The 21,837-nt window shown below is 45.0% G+C and overlaps 1 protein-coding gene across 6 annotated transcripts in view; it reads left to right on the top strand.

Moving 5' to 3' along the window:
• The window catches only part of LOC141127179 (cyclin-dependent kinase 8-like), a 314,815-nt gene that overhangs the window by 101,604 nt on the left and 191,374 nt on the right, over window positions 1-21,837 (top strand). For 3 of the 6 annotated variants that reach the window (XM_073613408.1, XM_073613410.1, XM_073613404.1), the window contains exon 1: window positions 9,175-9,354. The exons of 1 other annotated variant lie outside the window; for it this stretch is intronic. The gene's annotated coding sequence lies outside the window, so the exon portion shown is untranslated. Of the gene's footprint in view, window positions 1-9,174; window positions 9,355-16,568; window positions 16,649-21,837 lie in introns of those variants that run through there. 2 more of the 6 variants (XM_073613409.1, XM_073613405.1) reach the window with 1 other exon arrangement.

Here is a 21,837-nt window from a genome sequence, read left to right as displayed (position 1 = left end):
AGGCCAATATATATTCTTCTACATATTTTTGGTAAAAAAAATTGCAATAAGCGTATATTGATTGGTTTGCGCAAAAGTTATAGTGTCTACAAACTATGGAAAAGATTTATGGAATTTTTTTTTTTTACTAGTAATGGCAGTGAGCTACGATTTTTAGCAGTATTAGCGGACAGATCGGACACTTCTGACACATTATTGGGGCCATTGACATTTTATACAGCGATCAGTGCTATAAAAATGCACTGATTACTATGTAACTGACACTGGTAGTGAAGGGGTTAACACTAGGCGGCGATCAAGGGGTTAAATGTGTGTTCTCTAGGTGTGTTCTAACTGTATGGGGATATGACTGAGTAGAAGAGGAGACATTTTGCTGTTCTTACTTACTAGGGCCAAACGACATGTCTCCTCTGACAGCACAGGGATTTGTGTGTGTGTGTGTTTACACACACAAATCCCCGTGCTGGCGCTTGTGTACACGATCGCCGGCCTCGCGCAGCGGAGCGCGCCCTCGGGTTGCTCTTAAAGGAACCCTGAATGTATATGGGGTATATGGGGTTTCTCACAGCGGTGCCATTGTGCCGCAGTAAATGTACACGAGACGGTCGGGAACCAGTTAAAGTAAAACATCATGTTTAGGTTGCAAATAGTCCCATATGGTCATTCTACAGGGACCATTGCAGATGGCCATCTAGCCCAACAATCTTTCCAGGACCAACTGCGATGGTGCTACCTCTGGGGCACTTAGCCAGCTCTGCCATATATTTATGAATTTCGTTGGTGAGTTGATATGGTAATAGGTCTTTCTTTCTTGTACAAGGGTACTATTAACCACTTTGATCCACTGTGCCTCCGTCGTGGATTGTGCTGAAAGCCAAAGCCGGGCAATCCAATTCCTGGGCAGGTATAGAATCCTCGTGAGGGAAATATACACCGGAAGGGGGTACAACTCCTCATCAAGACCTCCCAACAGACACATCAGTGGGTCCCTAGCCAGTTGAACTTGATATATTTTAATTGTTGTGATGCCAATACCTCACAAGCTTGGGACATCTCCAGAGCATGTGGATAAGTTCACCTGGATGAGCCTGACATTTAGGACGTTTGGGAGATTCCCTCCTACCCCATTTATGTAGCTGCACTAGTGTACGATTATACCCAATGCAGTATAAACAGGTGTGACTGTTTCTGCTCCGCGGATACCGACACCAGGGGTCCCACTTCAAGAGTCTGATCCCACTGTTCTCCATCAATGAGGCCGACATCTCCCTCCCATACCTCCCGCCAGGGTAAAAGATCAGAGGCTAGTATATGAGATAAGAGATGTGTGTAAATTCGAGAGATGATCAGATGATCAAAACAATGTTTGCTCTGGCACCTCATAGCATAATGTAGTTGTATATAGTGATGGCCTTTCAACCTCAAACTCCCGTATTAGCTGGTCATATGGTTTCAAGACAGAATTATTTAACACTTGATCTATTTGATCTACACCCTCTCCCACTCTGGATGTTTGTCAACCTTAGCCAAATCTTTGTAAAAGCAGTTATGCCAAATAGGTGTCTGACGTAGATACCCAGTCAATCCCAATCTATGCTTGACACCTTTCCAGATCTTCATCAGCAGCTGAACTGTGGGACACTGAGATGGGACTCCAGGTAAACCATATGGGATAAGGCTGTGTAATTTGTGTTGGGACTGATTTAGTAGACCCCTGGAAGATTCTGCAGTTGTATTCAGATCCCAGCCTGCAAATTGTAATTGGGCTGCAAAATAGTACGTGAATGTGGGACAGCCTTGCTGCCCTGATCCTTAGGAAACTGCAGAGTGGCAAGTTTAATGCGAGACCCCCCCCCTCCCCTCCATACAAGAGCCCTGAACTGCAAATCTATACGCTGGAACCAGTAATTCGGTATCCATACTGGGGCATTATGTAAAATATACAACAATTGCGGGGCCCAGATCATAATGAGATTTACACATCCGGGTACTGTCAGCGGTAGTTTACACCAGCTGGCGTGTTTGTTTCAATTTTTGAAGTATCGGTTTTAGATTTAGAGATATGTACTCCCACGGGTCTCCAATTACCACTATACCCAGGTACCTGAATGAAGTGACTACCTGTATCTGGGATACACTCTCCGGCAAAGATGCCAGCAGAGGATCTAGAGGGAGAAGAACTGATTTGTGCCAATTTATGGGAAAGCCTGATAGTTGCCCAAACTGATCAATTGGCTGCATCACTGCTTTCAGAGAGTCCTCAATATCCCCCAGATACAACAGAGTGTCGTCTGCATACAGTGAGATTTTATCTTCCCTCTGTCCCCTTAGAAAGCCCACAATATTTGGGGAGGCCCGTACCATAGATGACAGGGGTTCCAATGCAAGGGCAAACAGGGGCGACAGTGGGCACCCCTGTTGTGTACCGCGAAAGGATTCTGACAAGGTGTCATTAATCCTTATTCTTGCCGTAGGTGCAGTATATAAGAGTTGTATCCAAGAAATGAATCCCTCGCCCAGGCCATATAGATAAAATACCATCCCGAGATTATTCCACTCGAAGCTATGGCAGTGTCGAGGGAAAAAAATAGCCCAATTGCCCGGCTTATCCAAAGGGACCTGAATATTTAAGAGGAGCCTATGGATATTTAATGCAGTGGATTGGGCGGGGAAGAAGCCAGATTGATCCAAATGCACCAGATCTGCAACAACGCCCGACAGTCTAGTGGCCAACACCTGTGCCAGTAATTTAACATGCTTATTGAGCAAAGAGATGGGCCTATAGGATTCAGGTTGTAAAGGGTCTTTTTTCCTGCTTTAGGGATTACTATTATAGCCTCGTTCATAGATATGGGCAAGCCACCATCCTGAAGGGCGTCATTCAGGGTTTTTAACAGAGCAGGCAAGAGAGCATCCCCATACATCTTATGTTTCAGTGGGCAAACATCAGCTCCCTGCAATTAATTATTGGCCATCTGTGCTATGCTAATGAAAGTTCTTCTAATTTTACCGGGCCATTAAGTGCAGCAAAACCCTGCCTGGAAATGTATGGAAGGGAGCACCGATCCAGAAAGTGATCCAGCGCCACCTTTGTGGGATTCATCCTTGGAGGTGTAAAGGTCTTGGAAAAAGTGTGAGAATACTTCAGGTATCCGAAGTGTTTATATATTGAACAGTGCAGCGCTGGGCATATATCAAAATAAATTACTATACCAATCAAAGATGATATTAATACAATACATGCAAGTGATAATGTGCCAATAGAATAATGTGAGCAATAATAATGATCCACCAATATATTGCTATCAATGCAATTAAGTGCTCATAAATGCCAAACTATAAAATAGTGAAAATGTTCAAATAAAAGTGAAAAAGTCCAAAGAAATGTCCAAAAAAGAGTGCAAAATCCAAAATCAATACTCCACTTGATAGTGCCACCCATCACCAGGTGAAAAAAATGGAGGCTTTACCAGAGAGCCTGCGACCGCCCTTACTCAAAGGGGGGTCAAAACAGGCTTAGTAGATCACTGCGGATGTCCCATCAGGAATATAGCAGATGACCCTCAGACCTTCTTCCTGGATAGCTCGTCAGTGGCAGCAGAGGACACACAGGAAAAAGTGGTCACAGGATAACTCATGCAGCAAACACTTCAGCGAGGGTGAGCCATATCAAAAAGAAAAAGAACTCCAATAGTGTAGAAAGCCAAGTACCATTTATTAAACATATGCCGACCGGGCCATAGCCGAAAGATGGCTACAGCGCGTTCGGCTTATCCTGGGAGGGCGTCCATGGACGTCCTCCCAGAATCCTGCTCTCGCGCGCCCCCTGGGGCGTGCACCTGAGAACATCCGTGACCGGACCCGGCGCATCACGGTGAACGGCCGCTAATCGCGGCCGTTTACCATGTGATCGCTCTGAATGACGGAGCGATCACATGTAAACAAACCGGCGTCATAACCGATCGGTACAGAGGGGGAGAAGCGGGGGAGGGATCGGATGGTAGCAGCATTGTGGGCTGCATCTGTAGTGCCCACAACGCTGCTCTGTGACAAATACAGTCACATTCAGCCATCCCTCCATACTATAATACCCTGCAATACCCCGCAATACTCTGCAATACCCCGCAATACTCTGCAATACCCTGCAATACCCAGCCATACTCTGCGATACCCAGCCATACTCTGCGATACCCAGCCATACTCTGCGATACCCAGCCATACTCGGCGATACCCAGCCATACTCGGCGATACCCAGCCATACCCAGCCATGCGCAGCCATACCCAGTCATACTCGGCTGTACTCGGCCTCTGTATGTGGCCAAGCTGTGGAAGTCTCACACATGTGATATCGCCGTACTCAGGAGGAGTAGGAGAATCTATTTTGCTTGTCCATAACATTATTAAAATCTCCCAAAACCCATATAGAGATATTGAGTATGAAGCTATAAATTGTGTCAAACATTTTAGACTGTCAAAAGAGAAGGGGGAGGGACATATAGATTTGCAAAGATACACACCATTCCTGCCAACTTGTATAACAAGAAAATGTGCCGTCCCTGATTATCAACCAGGGAGTGCAATAACTGAAAGACTGCATGTGAAAAGAGTATGCTGACACCTCCTGGAGTAGGCTGTGTGAGTGGAGTGGAACTGGGTCGGGTAGCTGCGGTGTTTAAGTGTAGATGTAGAATTCGCTTGCAAATGCGTTTCCTGTAGGCACACCACAGCAGGTTTGTGGGCCTTCGCTGCAGAGAAAAAAGCCACCAGCTTCACTCCACCCAGCCCCCTAACATTCCACGATATCAAAGTACATACATTAGCCATAGGGGTAAAAGAGCATATAAAAAGTGGGTATGCATCCAGATGTAGGCAGATACTAGGGTATTTCCCGCATCTCCATATAAAAGTTATGAGCAAAAGGATCCTCCAAACAAAGTCTGGATGAAGGGGGTGAAAATTTCTCCCAGGAAAAGCTGATTCCAGTTGAACAAACATAGAAAACAGAAGCAATCTCCCTGCAACCAGCAGGGGTCAGTAGAGGCCAAAAAAGTAATGAATAACTAGAAAAAAAATTCCTGTATCCTCAGTATAGTCAAGGGGGGGTCTCAGTTCAAGTTCTGATTCAAAGGGACTTGAAAATCTAAGTCATTGGAATAATGTAGCAGGTATATTTAAAGGAGAAGGGAGATTAACAAACTCCAAATCTTCTCCTACGGTACTCTTACCCATCACGAACAAGCAGCATGACCATCAGGCCATGGATGGAGATGCTCTTTTAAGGGTATGTTCCATACGATCCAGCCAGTTGAACGCATTAACAGGATTATGAAAGAATTGTGTCTCGCCATTTGCTGCAACTCGTAGCTTGGCAGGATACAAGATGGAATAGGTGACATCAAATGTTCGGAGACGCTTCTTCACGTCTGTAAACTTGGCCCTCCAGCATTGCAGGTCAGCAGAAAAATCAGGATAAAATGATATGCACATTATCCATTTTCTTAAGGGTGCCTTTGGTTCTGGCCTGAAAGAGTATAGTATCTCAATCCTTGAAATTGAGCATTTTGAAGAGGAATATTCTAGGAGGTTCACCAGGTTTTGGCGGCCTGGGTGGGACTCTATGAGCCCTCTCTACAGCAAACAGGGGGGAGAAGGATTCTTTGCCAAACGTGTCAAGGAGCCAATTTTCCATAAACACCACAGGGTTTTTCCCCTTCTCCGGTATGCCTACTGCACAAACGTTATCGCGTCTGTTCTCCATGCCTTCCAAATGGGCAGCATGGCCTGTTATGATAAATTTGCATATGGTGAACCTCTCTCTGTAAGGACACTACCTTGTCCTCCACATTGCTCATTCTATCTTCCAGGGCTCCAGTGTGGTCTCGCAGCTTCTGCATGTCCTGTCTGACTAGGTTCAGCTCTAGTTTTACCCCTTTGATCTCAGAGGTAAGGGTGGTAATGGACATGTTTACAAGAGGTGACCGCAGTAAATATGTCTCTGAGGGTAGGTTCAAGAGTATTCAACTCTTGGCCTTCTGAATCGCTGGCTGTGTCAGCAGGGGCTGGAGTACTCAGTGTCCCACAAGGATGCAGGCTGAGTCCTCAGGCCAGGCAGCAGCCGGATCCTCATGCAAGGGGTTCTTGCATGAGTTTGTGGCTCTGCCCTTTGGGCTCGCAAGCGCACCCCAGGTCTTCACAAAGATTCTGGCACCCGTACCCGGTGTTCTAAGATCTCGAGGGATCTTGATTGCAGGCTACTTAGACTATCTCCTACCCAGGGATCAATCACTGCAGGTTTTGATAAGAAATGTGACCTTTACGGTCCAATTCCTGGAACATCTCAGATGGATCATAAATTCCAAGAAATCGGCCTTAAAACCGGTTCAAAGTCTGGAATACTTAGGCCTTATCATGAACACAGTCCAGGCAAGAGTGTTCTTACCTCCAAGAATGGTCGAGGCCCTAAAGGATCAGGTTCGGCAGGTAAGCCGAAAGAGACGCCCGTCTGTCCAACTCTGTATGAGCCTTCTGGGAAGGATGGTTTCCTCATTCGAGGCAATTCCGTATGCCCAGTTCCATTCCAGGGCATTGCAGCAGAACATTCTGTCTGCATGGAGCAGGAAGATGCAGGCTTTGGATTCCTGCATGATCATAACCCCCAAGGCCCAAGGAAGTCTCATCTGGTGGTTAGTAGAACAGAATCTGGTACAGGGAAGGTCTTTTCTTCCACTACCGTGGAAGGTAGTGACCACAGATGCCAGTATTTCCAGCTGGGGCGCAGTCATGGAAAGTTCCACAGTCCAGGGGAAATGGACTCTGCGGGCAATATGCCTCATGCTGAATTATTGGATGTCAAAGTTAGAGGGTCACCCGGTAAGGGTGCAAACCTACAATACCATGGCTGTGGCCTATGTCAACCTTTAAGGTGGCACCAAGAGTCGTCTGGCCCACATGGAGGTCAGTCATGTGTTATCATGGGCAGAAAGGCATGTGCCAGTGCTGTCTGCCATCCACATTCCAAGGGTAGAGAAATGGAAAGCGGACTATCTCAGCCGCCAACAGATACATCCAGGAGAATGGTCTCTGCACCCACAGGTGTTTATGCTGATTTGCCAGCAGTGGGGTACACCAGATGTAGACCTGCTGGCATCCAGGTTCAACTGCAAGATTCAGCAGTTTGTATCCAGAGCAAGAGATCCACTTGCGATCAGTATAGATTCTCTGGTAGTTCCCTAGACTCAGTTCTCTTTGATTTATGCATTCCCCCTGATTCCTCTTGCCACATCTTTTGCGCAGGATCCGAGAAGAGATGACATCAGTCATTCTGGTAGTTCCGGCCTGGACCAGGAGGGCTTGGTATCCGGAGGTAGTGAGATTAGCAGTAGGCAAGCCTTGGACGCTTCCACTCCGGCTCAATCTACTGTCACAGGGGCTTACATTCCACCCGAATTTACACTCGCTGAATTTGACGTTGTGGCCATTGAAGCCAGGGTGCTAGGAAATCATGGTGTCTCAGGACCAGTGCTAACTACATTGGTGAATGCCAGGAAGGCAGTCATCAGGAAGGTTTATCACAGGGTTTTGGAAGGCTTACATTGCGTGGTGTGAGGCCAGAAGTTGGCATCCTCACAGATATTTGGTAGAGAGAATTCTCTCTTTTCTTCAGTCATGCTTAGATAAAGGATTAGCCTTGACAACAATTAAAGGACGGGTTTCAGACTGTGCTTCCAGAAGCCTTTGGCTTCACATTCCCTGGTCCGGACTTTTCTTCAGGGAGTGATTCACTTCTTGCCTCCCGTTAAATCACCTCTGTGCCCTTGGGACTTAAATTCGGTTTTGTCGGTGCTGCAGGAGCAGGGGCGGATCCAGGGGGGGGGGGGGCAACGGGGCAATTGCCCCATCCGAGAATTCGGGTGAGTGAGTGGGCCGGCAGGCACCGCCCGGGTGAGAGAGCCGGCGGACGGCTCCGCGGCTGAGAGCACGGGCGGCTCTGTTGGTGAGAGACAGCGACAGACAGGTGAACAGCTGTGCGGCTCGTGACAGTGTTTGACTGTGAGCGGGCTGCTGGCCAATCAGGGATACGGCGGGCAGGGGAGCAGAGAGATGACATCATCTCTCACCGCCCGGCGCACGCCCTGCATCCCTGCAGTTCCACTCTCGCTGTGCAGTGTGCAGGCAGCCGCGAGATTACATCACCTCTCTGCTGCTTGACTGGTAATCTGCTGCCTGACACTGGGACACAGCAAGACAGAGACAATTATAGCAGGCAAGTGACAATCCGCAACGTGTGGCATGGGACGTGGCAAGTGACATTCTGCAACGTGTGGCAAGTGACGTGGCAAGTGACAATCTGCATCTGGTGGCAAGTGACAATCCGCAACGTGTGGCATGGGACATGGCAAGTGACGTGGCAAGTGACAATCCGCAACGTGTGGTATGGGACGTGGCAAATGACAATCTGCATCTTGTGACAGGCGACGTGGCAAGTGACAATCCGCAATGTGTGGCAGGTGACAGTGGCAAGTGACACGCTCGGGGCTCCCACTGATTCTGCATTATGGTGAGTTGAACCATTTCATTTTTTATAACAATGTAATTATAGTAATAATGCGCTTCAATCATCCTGACACCATAACAACCATGGCGCCGTGATGATTAAAGCGCTAACACCAACCATTTCCCCGATAAATTTACCCCCAAAAAAGTATTTTCTGGCAGTGCCCCTCCCGAGACTAGACTCTGGATCCGCCCCTGGTGTGAATGATGGGGTGTGAATGATGGGGTGTGGGTGATGAAGTGTGAATAATGAAGTGAGAATGATGGGGTGTGGGTGATGAAGTGTGAATGATGGAAAGTAAATGATGGGGTGTGAATGTCAGAGTGTGAATTTTGCAGAGTAAGTAATGAGGTGTGAGTGATGAAGTTTGAATAATGAGATGTGAATGTTGAGGTGTGAATGATGGAATGTGAACATTCACCCCCATCATTCCCTCTCCATCATTCCCTCAGCAGAAATGGACTAAAACCGCTAATCCTCCTCGTACACAATATTGATTCTACGTCTCTTCCATTGTACCATCCTATTGGCTGACAGGCGTTCCTCTCCTTTTTGCATTGGCTCCCACAAACGTCAACCAATCTCAGCTAGAGGGCGTGTCCTCTTGTGTGTCCTCCTCGCTTTCTAATTGGCCGATGTAGTGTGAGCTCCGCCCCGACATCCTTGTGTGTGTGATCAGTGAGCCGTGCGGAGGACAGTGATGGAGAAGAGGATTACCGGGGGGGAGGAGAGGACAGTCTACCGACACCGGGACCGCTGACCTTCCCGGGAGACGGAGGAGCGAGGAGCCGGCCAGTACGGTGCGTCTTCTTATGTCTTCTCCTTCAGTGTGTGTGAAGGGAGCCCCTCTATTCATATACATGGGGGGAGGGGGGAGGGGGGATGGGGGTTACCAGTGATGGCTCCAACCGTCCAATCTGCATGCAGTCCGTGTTCACCATCATCATCCCCCATCATCATCATCATCATCATCATCACCCCCCATCACCATCATCACCCCCCATCATCATCATCATCACCCCCATCTCACCCATCATCATCCCCATCACCATCATCACCCCCCATCATCATCCCCATCACCATCATCATCATCACCCCCCATCATCATCATCATCATCATCACCATCATCACCCCCCATCACCATCATCATCATCATCACCCCCATCTCACCCATCATCATCATCATCACCCCCATCTCACCCATCATCATCATCATCACCCCCATCTCACCCATCATTATCCCCATCACCATCATCACCCCCCATCACCATCATCATCCCCCATCTCACCCCCATCATCATCCCCCATCACCATCATCACCTCCTCATCACCCCCCATCATTCCCAGACTTCTCACTACTTCCATTGGATTGATAGAGCTCCATTTAGTAGATGGGATGATTAGAGATCTTAGATTTCCCTCTTATCATTCAGTTGTTGATTTGTTTTATTCTGAGCTGTTGGTATTTGTTCTTAGAAATTCCGATTACAAATGGAAGCATCCATCCTGTACTGGGAGAAGGTCCTGTAATGGTGATCATACACCATCAATCTGATTGTACAATCCATCGTCTTCCTGGATACAAACTGTACGGGTTGTTTAGGTTTATCTTCTATTACATTGTTTTGGTCAATCTAAGGGAAATTGTACAATCAGATTGTATAGTGTATGGTCAGTTTAATGCTCCGGCTGACACCTCTATGCTCCTCTCTTTTCTTCATTGCTGTGATTCCAGTGCAGGAATTTGTTGCCTTGATTTGCTCTTCCTGGAGAAAACATTGTTGTGACAACCAGACATTTTGGGGCTGATTTACTAAAACTGGAGAGTGTGAAATCTGGTGCCGCTCCCCATAGAAACCAATCAGCTTCCAGGTTTATTCTTGTCAAAGCTTTAATAGAACAAGAAAAGTTTGAAGCAGCACCAGATTTTACACTCTCTCCAGTTTTAGTAAATCGTCTCCTTTGTCTTATTTCTATTTCCCCTCAATTGATGTTACACCCCCATAAAACAGACATGTATTATATTGCAGCCTGTCAGTCCTCAGATGTGGTGGCTCCATTCCTTTTCTTTCTTTAATCACTTCAGCTCCCCTTCCATGACCAGGCCACTTTTTGCTATTCGGCACTTCATTACTTTAACTGAGAATGGCGCGGTCATCCAACGCTGAACCCAAATAAAAAATTATGTATTTTTTCACACAAATAGAGCTTTCTATTGGTGGTATTTGATCACCTCTGGATTTTTTATTTTTGGCGATATAAACCAAAAATCCAGAAAATGAAAAAAAAAAAAATTCTGCTATAAAATATCCAATAAAAAATGTAAAATATCCAATTTCTTCATCAATTTAGGCCAATATGTATTCTGCTACATAGTTTTGGTAAAAGAAAATCCCAACAATTGTATATTGATTGGTTTCCATGAATGTTATAGCGCCTACAAACTATAGAATATATACTAGAATTTTTATTTTTTTTATACTACTGATGGCGACGATCAGCGACTTATAACAGACTGCGATAGTGCGGTGGGCAGTGTTAATTTCATCAACTAAAACATTTTAGTCGACAAAGTCAATACTATTTTAGTCGACTAAAATACGACTAAGGCCCCATTCACACCTGAGTGTTTTGTATCTTGAAGCCTGAAGCTACAAAAACGCTGGAGGGGAAAAAAATCAATTATTCTCTATGGAGATGGTTCACATCTCCACTCCAAAACGCCTGAAGCTCCAAAACGCCTGAAGCTCAAACAAGTTCTGGAACTTTGTTTTTAGGCAGATTTGGGCGTTTTTCTGCATTTTACATTGGTGACCTTTTGACCTGTACAAAAATGCGTCAAAACTGCGGCAAACCACAGTAAAAACACAGCAAAAATCGTGCGACTTTCTGCCTGAAAATGCTACGCTCAGGTGTGAATGGGGCCTAAAACTAAAACAATTGAGATGACTAAAATACGCCTAAAACTAAAATGGCATTTTAGTCAAAAAACTAAGACTAAAACTAAATTTAAGTTTGACTTTCAAATGAAGACTGGTCATGTTCATACCGCAATACCCTAAATAATAGCCATGCCCTCTGATCCCTCCTGTATTCATTTGTATTGTAATTGTACTGTCTGCCCTCATGTTGTAAAGCGCTGCGCAAATTGTTGGCGCTATATAAATCCTGTATAATAATAATAATATTAGATTTTTCACTCCAGCAGTATATAATAAGTTTGGAAATTGTAGAGAAATGTTAACTAATACATTACAATTTAATTACACCCATTCGATTTTAGACGACTAAAATGAGTTTTAGTCGAATAAAATGTACTGGAGATTTAACCCTTTCATGACTAAGCCTATTTTTGAAATTTGGTGTTTACAAGTTAAAATCCGTATTTTTTGCTAGAAAATGACTTAGAACCCCCAAACATTATATATATTTTTTTAGCAGAGAATCTAGAGAATAAAATGGCGATTGTTGCAATATTTTTTATCACACGGTATTTGTGCAGCGGTGTTTTAAACGCAAATTTTTGGAAAAGTGACAGTTTCATGTATTTTAAAAAATCCAAACAGTAAAGTTACCCCAATTTTTTTGTATAATGTGAAAGATGATGTTACGCCGAGTAAATAGATACCAAACATGTCACCCTTTATAATTGCACGCACTCGTGGAATGGCGACGAACTACGGTACCTTTGAATTTCCATAGGCAACGATTTAAAATTTTTTTTACGGTTACCAGGTTTGAGCTACAGAGGAGGTCTAGGGCTAGAATTATTGCTCTCGCTCTGACGATCGCGGCGATACCTCACGTGTGGTTTGAACACCGTTTACATATGCGGGCGTGACTTCCGTATGCGTTTTCTTCGCTGCGCGAGCTCGCGGGGACAGGGGCACTTTAAAAATTTTTTTTTTTTTTTTTTTTTATTTAATTTATTTATTTTTGTACTTTATAAATTGTGTTTAAATTTTTTTTTTTTTTTTTTTACTTTTATTGCTGTCACAAGCAATGTAAACATCCCTTGTGACAGTAATATGTGGTGACAGGTACTCTTTATGGAGGGATGGGGGGTCTAAAAGACCCCCCATCCCTCCTTTACACTTCAAAGTATTCAGATCGCCGAAAACGGCGATTCTGAATACTGTGTACTTTTTTAAATTCGGCGCCATTGGCAGCCGAGTAAACGGGAAGTGACGTCATGACGTCGCTTCCGCGTTTACAGCAAGAAGGCTGGAACGAAGCCACTCGCAGCTTCGTTCCAGTCCGCCCCCAGCCGCCGAAGGCAGCGGAACGGACACTGAGCCTCCCGATCGCACGGGAGGCCCGGTAACAGCGGCGGGAGGGGGGGGATGTCCCCTCCCGCTCCTCCGGTATAAAAACCGAGCGGCTTTTAGCCGCATCGGTTGTTATATTCGGGTAGCCGATCGCCCGCTGAAAACAACGGTACCGGGATGATGCCTGCAGCTGCGGGCATCATCCCGGTATAACCCCGGAAAGCCGAGTACGCATATATGCGTTCGGTCGGCGGGAAGGGGTTAATCGACTAAATATGACTAAAACTAAAACAATTACAGAAGACTAAAATGCCATTTTAGTCCTAAGACTAATGCCCTGTACATACGAGCGGACTTTTCGACCGGACTGGTCCGACGGACCGAGTCCAGCGGACAATCCGACCGTGTGTGGGCTTCATCGGACTGTTTCTGTCGAAAATCTGACGGACTTTAGATTTGGAACATGTTTCAAATCTTTACGTCAGAACTCCGCCGGACCCAGTTCCTATCGAGAAATCCGCTCGTCTGTATGCTAGTCTGACGGACGAAAAACGACGCTAGGGCAGCTATTGGCTACCGGCTATCAACTTCCTTATTTTAGTCCGGTGTACGTCATCACGTACAAATCCGTAGGACTTTGGTGTGATTGTGGCAAGTCCGTTCGGAAGTCCGTCGGGAAGACTGTCAGACCTTTGTTGCTGAAAAGTCCGCCCGTGTGTACAGGGCATAAGACTAAAACTGAATCGAAATTTGCTGCCAAAATGAACACTGGCGGTGGGCAATCTGATAGTAACTGACACTGGGGGGGAACTGACTAAGGCCCCTTTCACACTGGGGCGGTGGGGGCGTCGGCGGTACAACAGCGCTATTTTTAGCGCTGCTGTACTGTCGTTCTTGCAGCTGTATTCGGCCACTAGCGGTGCGGTTTTAACCCCCGCTGGCGGCCGAAAAGGGTTAAAATCCCTCGTACAGCGCGGCTATTGCCGCGGTATAGCCGCGCTGTCCCATTGATTTCAATGGGTAGGAGCGGTGAATACACCGCTCCTTCACCGCTCCAAAGAAGCGGTTTGCAGGACTTTTTTCACCGTCCTGCCAGCGCACCGCTTCAGTGTGAAAGCCCGAGGGAGGCTGTTTAGGGGCGGTTTGCAGGCAGTATTTTTAGCGCAATACCGCCTGCAAACCGCTTCAGTGTGAAAGGGGCCTAACTGACCACTGACATGACCAGTGACATTAATACAGTGATCAGTGATAATACTATACACTGACTAATGACACTGGCTGGGAAGGGGTTAACATCTAAGGCAATCAAGGGGTTAAATGTGTGCCTAACAATGTGTAATGTGTGTAAAGTGTGCTGCTTTTACTAATAGATCTTTTAGCTTCCCAGCCTTGCTTTGCAGGGATGAGAAACATAGAGATCGTTCCCTCTGAATGTCAACACAGAGCTCTGGGCTGTGATTGTACACAACCAATCAGCAGGTCCCAGCCGTGAATCCTTGGTTTGGGACTTCCTTAAAGGCTCCTGCTGTGTACAATCACAGGGGGTGCCGCCCGATACCAATTAGGCAGCAGCATACGGGTACATCGCTTTGCCTACAGCAGTACATTGTGGGCAGCCAGTCATTAAGTGGTTAAGCCTGTTTTCTTTTCTTTTTTTCCCCTTATTTTCTCCTGGAGATCCAGCCAGTAAAAGACTTCCTGTACTGTAGTGTCTCCTCTATGTATGGAGGAGCAATGGAGACACCTTTGGACAAGTGTAGTGTTAGATGCACTAGTAGATTTACTAGTCTTGACTAACAAATATTGAAGCCGAACTCCAGTTAAAGTGTTACTAAACCCACAACAGTAAAATCAGTCTGCATATGCAGTGAAGCATGCTTGTTATACTCACTGTGGAGCCTAAGGGGTTAACTCCCTGCATTGTTTAAAAAAGCCTGTGTAATCCTGTCTTCTCTGATCCTCCCCTTCTTCCACAGTCCCCAATCCATGCCCTGATAGAACAGAGCATTGGGGGCACTCTGCACATGCTCAGTTTGGTGTGTATTGCTAGAGCGTTTTTTTTTTTTCCTTGGAGGGTGCATGTGATCAGCACAGGGCCAATCAGCACTGTCCAGACAGCCTCATAGGACAATCAGGGGAGAATGAAAACTCCTCCTACAAGCTTTAACCACTTGTTGCCCGAGGTACATAAATGGACATCCTTGGGTTTCAGTGGTTATACCCGGATAACGCCCGCACCCACAGACATCACCCCGGTATCATTCTATTCAGCCGGTGATTCTGAGTAAGGCAGAAGTGATCTGAGTGGATAATTAACCATTCGATCATTTCTGCGGGTGGGGGAAGGGGGTTCCACACCCCTCACGCTGCTTCCTCTCCTGGGCTTTCCTTTCCCATTGCTGGGAGCGATGAGGCCGGGAGCCGATGGCTGCCCTGTACAGAGAGAGAGGAACTGACGTCCTTCCCCTCTCTCAGTAACCCTGGGAACCGGGAGGAACGGTAGTTTGTCACTTCCAGTTCCACCTCTTTGTTTATCTGGCCACCAGCGGTCAGATAAGCAGCTGATCAGACCGATCTGGGTCTGATCGGCTGTGTGGGAGGCCAGAGGAGAGATTTGGGGTCTTATAGACCCCAACTCTCTCCATAAAGAAAACCTGTCACGGCCCATGCTAACACAAGGGATGTTGTTCATCCCTTGTGATAGCAATAAAGTTAGTACAAAAAAAAGTATAAAAAAAAAACATTTTGTATAAAATAAATAAATAATAATAAAAAATGTTTTAACGCGCCCTCATCCCACCATGCTTACGCGCAAATGCGAACGCATACGTTACTCCCGCGCGTATATGTAAAAGGCGATCGAACCACACGTGAGGTATTGTCGCGAACATCAAAGCGAGAGCAATAATTCCAGCACCAGACCCCCTATGCAACTCTAAACTGGTAACCTGTAAAGGCATTTAAAGCATCGCCGATGAAGAATTTTTGGCGCCGTAGTTTGCCACCATTGCACGGGCAGATGCAGTTTTAAAGCGTGATATGTATCTATTTACTCAGCGTAACATCATCTTTCACATAATACAAAAAAAGGGGCTAATTTTAGTGTTTTTTTTTTTTTAATTCATGAAAGTGTCTTTTTTTTTCAAAAAAATTGCGTTTGAAAAACCGCTGTGCAAATCAAATAGCGTGTGACAAAAATTGCAACACTCACCATTTTTATCTATAGGGTCTCTGCTAAAAAAAAAAAAAAGTAGTTCTAAGTAGTTTTCTAGCAAAAAAAAGTAGATTTTTACATGTAGGAGTAAAGTGTCAGAAGTGGCCCGGATGGTAAGTGGTTAACCAGGCACTGATAGAAGTGGAGAATTTTATGCTCACCTTTTTGGAAAAAAATGTAAAGGTAAACTTACAACCTACACTCTTCCAACCCATCCCCCGGTCCCCGGTCCTTTGTGGGTGATGAGCTGTCATTGCCCACCCAGACCAGTGTAGCAGTTCAGGAAATTGAAATTCCTGCTCTACTTCCCCTTCCTCTTGTAGGGCTTCTGGGATGGATCAGAGTGATTCTGATTGGTCAGTGCTGGCAACTGACCACTTTTAAAGTATATGTAAACCTTCACCTTGTAAAACAACCCATTAAGCTTAAAATAGAAACGAAAGGCAAAACATTTGTGTATAGATATAAAAAAAACATTATAAATACATTTTTTCCCCTTTGAATAAGTGATCACATTCCCTCTATTCTCAGCTACGTCCCAGAAGCCGTATAGAAAGAAAGGGAAGAAGAATGGGAATTTCAAATCTCTGGCCCACTAATCACACATGGAGGTAAGTGCAGCTGGGACCAGCGGAGGGTCTTTTCACCTCTTCATTTTTTCTGAAAAGGTGAACTTACCCTTTAAAATTGATGTAAACCCAATCACTGCCTTATGGGAGCTGGAAAAGATAACTGAAGGCAAAACACTTTTTTTTTAGATTCGGATAGAGGGGTAAGGGTTTTTTTTTTTTACTGTCTATAGAGTTGTCACCCAAAGAGGAATAGAAGGAAAATCTTCCAATAGGGGCCATTTGTTCCAATGACAACAAATAGATTTCCCTCAAATTGGAAAGAGATCCTCTCACTTCCCATTGTATCTCCTGGACAGGTAGTGATGGAAAACCTATCCAAAAAAAAAACAACAAAAACTGACAGCAGTTTTTACCCATCAGTGCTCTATTTAAAAGGACAATTTTAGCTTTAGATATACATTACTTTAACATGCTAATGTCATTTTAGAAATTTTGACAATCATTTTAAATCTGCAACCTTCATTAACCCAATAAAATATTTAATCCTAAATATCAGTTACAAACCAAAAAATGGTAAACCGACACAGAGGTTAAATGGAAGGCGCTTTTTTAAAAAAATGTATACCTTACGGTGTACACAAAATAGTGACAATCTCTTAATTATTAGCAGATTACCTAAGTGACAATATATAAATATATCAGTGCTTGAATTTGTGCAATAGTGGTGATAACCTCTATTCCTAAATATAACGTGAACATAAAAATAAATAAACATTAATAATTGCTAATAAAGTGATAAATGCGACAGCAATTAATAAGAACACATGCAAGTGTTTCAATTCGTGCTGTAGATGTAACATATAAAACTCCTGTAGACCAAAGCAATATCCAAACAGGTTGCAAGTGACAAAAATGGTGACGATAAGAGTGAAGATCAAATGTTCCACACAAATGATTCCTAGGTGATTAAATGTCACACGCTGAATGACTCCGTGCTTCTTTCACCACACCGCCGTGCTAGTGAAACACACTCTCCAGACATGCACTCACCGAAAAAACATGCCAGCACGCTCATGCACGGCAAAACACGCTCTCTTTACCACACTCCAGGGTAAATGGTGTATACGAGGTTCAATGATGGTATTCAATGGGTCCACATAAAAGAAAGTAAATGCTCCAATGGTGTAATTCAGCAACAACAACTTTATTAAAAATCACTGCAATCCTCACACATCGCACTCACATTAGTGTAATAAAAAACGGGCATAAAACGTGTAGTAAACAGCAAGCCTCAACTTGTGGATAAAACAATAACCAATGGTCACGGCGGACCCGAGGTGTGCAGCTGGGATTGAGCCAATCCCATGAAGAAGTCGATCCATGACGAAACATGTTGGGGCGTGGCTGTGATCTGTGACGTACACGCTGATAGCCATACAGGAGGAGAGGAATACGAGTGCTCTGAAGGACGGAGGTTTCCCGAGGGAGGGGTGAGATTATACCCAGCAGCTGCACACCTCGGGTCCGCCGTGACCATTAGTTATTGTTTTATCCACAAGTTGAGGCTTGCTGTTTACTACACGTTTTATGCCCGTTTTTTATTACACTAATGTGAGTGCCATGTGTGAGGATTGCAGTGATTGTTAATAAAGTTGTTGTTGCTGAATTACACTATTGGAGCATTTACTTTCTTTTATGTGGACCCATTGAATACCATCATTGAACCTCGTATACACCATTTACCCAGGAGTGTGGTAAAGAGAGCGTGTTTTGCCGTGCATGAGAGTGCTGGCATGTTTTTTCGGTGAGTGCATGTCTGGAGAGTGTGTTTCACTAGCACGGCGGTGTGGTGAAAGAAGCACGGAGTCATTCAGCGTGTGACATTTAATCACCTAGGAATCATTTGTGTGGAACATTTGATCTTCACTCTTATCGTCACCATTTTTGTCACTTGCAACCTGTTTGGATATTGCTTTGGTCTACAGGAGTTTTATATGTTACATCTACAGCACGAATTGAAACACTTGCATGTGTTCTTATTAATTGCTGTCGCATTTATCACTTTATTAGCAATTATTAATGTTTATTTATTTTTATGTTCACGTTATATTTAGGAATAGAGGTTATCACCACTATTGCACAAATTCAAGCACTGATATATTTATATATTGTCACTTAGGTAATCTGCTAATAATTAAGAGATTGTCACTATTTTGTGTACACCGTAAGGTATACATTTTTTAAAAAAAGCGCCTTCCATTTAACCTCTGTGTCGGTTTACCATTTTTTGGTTTGTAACTGATATTTAGGATTAAATATTTTATTGTATTATATTGTGTATTTTAGGGGGGCCGCTCAATAACTTTTTTTCACCATTTACTTATTATTGAATCACTGTCACTGGTGTTGTGAAATAATAATTTTTAAATTATTCTCACAAGTGTATGTACACATTTATGTAGTTACTTTTGAGGATAATCAGGGAGCTACTGGCGCGGTGGAGGTATTTCTTGTGCAGAGGGCGTGAATTTATAGGATACCTGGTTTTCATAACCTTCATTAACCATCTCATTACCACTCAATAGTTGAAAGACGGCTACAGTGCGGCTGTATAGTTTTGGGAGGGCGTCCATGGACTTCCTCCTAGAACCATGCCCTCTGCGGCATCTGGAGTGCTCCTGTGAGTGCAGTAAAGGGCCAATCACAGTGGCCCTTTACCATGTGATCAGCTGTGTCCAATCACAGTTGATGACATGTAAACAAACTTGCTGGTTATCAGCATTCCTTTCCTCATGCCCTGTCAGGAGAGGAGAGCCACTAACTGGCAAGCGTGGTAGGGGACATTTACACAGAATCAAGGCACTGGTCATCAGTGCTGCCTAACAGTAGCTCCTCATCAGTGAAGGAGAAAAAATATTTGTTTGCAAAGTTTTATAACAAACGAAGAAAAACACTTTATTTTTCAAAAGATTTGGTCTTTTTCATACACTATATTGTCAAACGTATTGGGACGCCTGCCCTTACATGAACTTTAATGGCATCTCAGTCTTAGGCTGGCCATACGGTACATTATACAATTTTCTTATTCAATTTTCTTTAGATTTACCTTCAACTATGTAGTACAAGGGCTTTCCTGATTGCATGCAAATTGAAAGTGTTTAGGTTTGACCTCATATTATATGGTTTTGGTAAATCTAAAGGAAAATTATACAAGAAAATTATATAATGTATGGCCAGCCTTAGTGCATAGAGTTCAATATTGAGTTGGCCCACCCTTTACAGCTATAACAGCTTCAACTCTTCTGGGAAGGCTGTCCACAAGGTTTAGGAGTGTGTCTATGGGAATGTTTACTAGAGGTCGACCGATATATCGGACGATATTTGGCTTTTTTTACTTAAAGAGGAGTTCCATCCAGGGGGGCCGTCAAAAAAAAAAAAAATTAAAAGTCAGCAGCTACAAATACTGCAGCTGCTGACTTTTAATTGGACACTTACCTGTCCCTGGGTCCAGCGATGCGGGGGATTGAAGCCCCCCTCGTACCCCCCCTCCGCTCGTCGGCGCCGGCATTTCAACTGTGAGCGCCGGGCTGTGGCTTCACAGCCTGGCACCCACTGCGCATGCGCGAGTGGCGCCGCGCGATTTGATTGGCCGCTCAATCACCTGGGACCTGTATTGGGTCCCAGATGATTGACAGGAGGGAGGGAGCAGAGCGGAGCCCTTCCTGTGCCTGGGGGGAAGTGATGTCACCAGCCCAGGCAAAGGAACAGGCAGACTACGAGGGACCACCTAGCAACAGGCATTTAGAGGTAAGTGAAAAAAAAAAAAATATCCAAATGTTTTTTTGTTTTTTGTTTTTTTAGAATTTTTACAGGTATTTTTGTTTTTTGGGTGGAACCCCACTTTAATCGGTGGATTGTGCTGATAAAAAAAGCCGATTATAACTTCAGTAGGACTTGCAAATGACTTCTGTAATAGAAGTCAATGCAAGTTGCCTAATCCCCTCCTCTGGGCAGCCTGCCAAGTCTGATAAGAAGATACATTGTATCTTTTCAGGTTCTTTTATCAATGAGCTGAACTCTGTGTGTAGAAGCTCTCAGTTTAAACATTTAAAGACTAAGGCCTCTTTCACACGGGGCAGATCAGTCATGATCCGCCCCGTGAACACACGCTGGCTCAGCGGGGATCGCTCCGCCGATCCCCGCTGAGCAGGAAGATGACAGGTGCATCGCTGCACGCTGTGCAGCGACGGACCTGTCAGAGCGCCGCTCTCCCCTATGGGGGGATCGGATGATGACGGTCCGTAGTGTCCGTCGTCATCCGATCCGATCCGAAAACGGAGGGAAAAGTAGGTTTTTCCTCCGTTACACTTTTCGGATCGGAGCGGGGTCGGATGTCAGCGGACATGTCACCGCTGACATCCGACGCTCCATAGGGATGACTGTATGTCCGTTTTTCATCCGAAAACGGATGGATGAAAAACGGACATACGGATCATCCGTGTGAAAGAGGCCTAAACCTTTTCTGACATTTGTAGCTTACAAGTAAAAATCATGTATTTTCTGCTAGAAAATCACTTAGAACCCCCAAACATTATATATATATTTTTTTTTAGCAGAGACCCTAGGGAATAAAATAGCGGTTGTTGCAATATTTTATGTCACACGGTATTTGCGCAGCGGTCTTTCAAACCCAATTTTTTTTTTTTTTAAATACACTAATGAAATAAAAAAAAAAATAAGCAGTAAAGTTAGCCCATTTTTTTTCGTCCAAAAGTTTTGATTACCTGTTTTTGTGTATTTAACCACTTAACAACCGGCCCATAGCCAAATGACGGCTACAGGGCGGTTGTTTAACTCTGGGAGGACGTCCAGGGACGTCCTCCCAGAATTCTGCTCTCGCGCGCCCCCTAGGGCGCGCACTCGAGAGCATCCGTGATCGCCGGGTCCACAGGACCCGGCGCATCACAGATCCCGGTAAATGGCCGCTGATCGCGGCCGTTTACCATGTGATCGCTCCGTCAAATGACGGAGCGATCACATGTAAACAAACCGGCGTCATCTGATGACGCCGGTTCCTCTCCTCCCCCTCTCCTCCCCTCCTGTGTACCGATCGGTACACAGTGACCGAAGAGGCGGATGGATGGATGGCTGCAGCGTTGTGGGCTGCATCTGTAGTGCCCACAGCGCTGCACAGAGACATCCAACTATCCATCCATCCATGCTCAGCC

This window comes from Aquarana catesbeiana, linkage group LG02 (assembly GCF_042186555.1).
Source record: "Aquarana catesbeiana isolate 2022-GZ linkage group LG02, ASM4218655v1, whole genome shotgun sequence".
NCBI lineage: Eukaryota > Metazoa > Chordata > Amphibia > Anura > Ranidae > Aquarana > Aquarana catesbeiana.
This window is presented reverse-complemented; position numbering and strand designations above follow the sequence as displayed.